Below are 747 nucleotides of genomic sequence, written 5' to 3'. Positions count from 1 at the left end.
CTCAATACCACTTTCTGTCTCGTTCTTTCCCGCCTTTTCATTTATTATTTCTCATTTACCTAGCGTTCTCTCATTTTACTTATCTCTACAGGATATTTATGTAATTACGTACATGAAAATTTAACTTCAAGAAAAGAAATAGAATATTATTTTATTATTTTAGTCGTTTTTATCATCTGGGATAAAAAATAAATAAAAATGGCGCCACGACAGAAGGCAAAGAAAGATTTGCATTTCTAAGGAAACTTTTAATGTTTGCTTTTTATCTAATCAATAAGTTATATGATAAGCACATACTAGATATGTTTGCTTTTTTTTGCCTTTGATATGAATTATGAAAGATGTCAGTTTGAGAAATTGATAATTTTAATATTTAGAAGCATCCTTAGAAATGCAACTGTAAAAAAAAAAGCTGCGGAGCAAGCAAACTGAGAAGAAATGCAATTCTAAGAAAGCATATGTTTGTTCTTTTCCCTTTTCATCTAATTAACAAATATGACGAGCACACATAAAAAAGTCAACCTAATTAAAAAAGAGAAAGTTACACAAGCGTGATTTCAAAAATATATTACCACGCTGACGGAAGGCAAACGAACAAGTAAAAAAAAGGATCAATAGGCCAAAAAATGAATAAACCTGAAACTCGCCGGCAGCGAGAGATCAGACAGCGTGCCGCCAGGCGAGTGCCGTCATATTCGATTCCAATTTTTTTCTCCGTGAATTTTTAATTTTCGCTTTCTGTATATG

The sequence above is a fragment of the Penaeus monodon genome, chromosome 34 (genome assembly GCF_015228065.2).
Source record: "Penaeus monodon isolate SGIC_2016 chromosome 34, NSTDA_Pmon_1, whole genome shotgun sequence".
NCBI lineage: Eukaryota > Metazoa > Arthropoda > Malacostraca > Decapoda > Penaeidae > Penaeus > Penaeus monodon.
The sequence above is the reverse complement of the archived record's forward strand: the minus strand, read 5'-3'. Positions refer to the sequence as shown.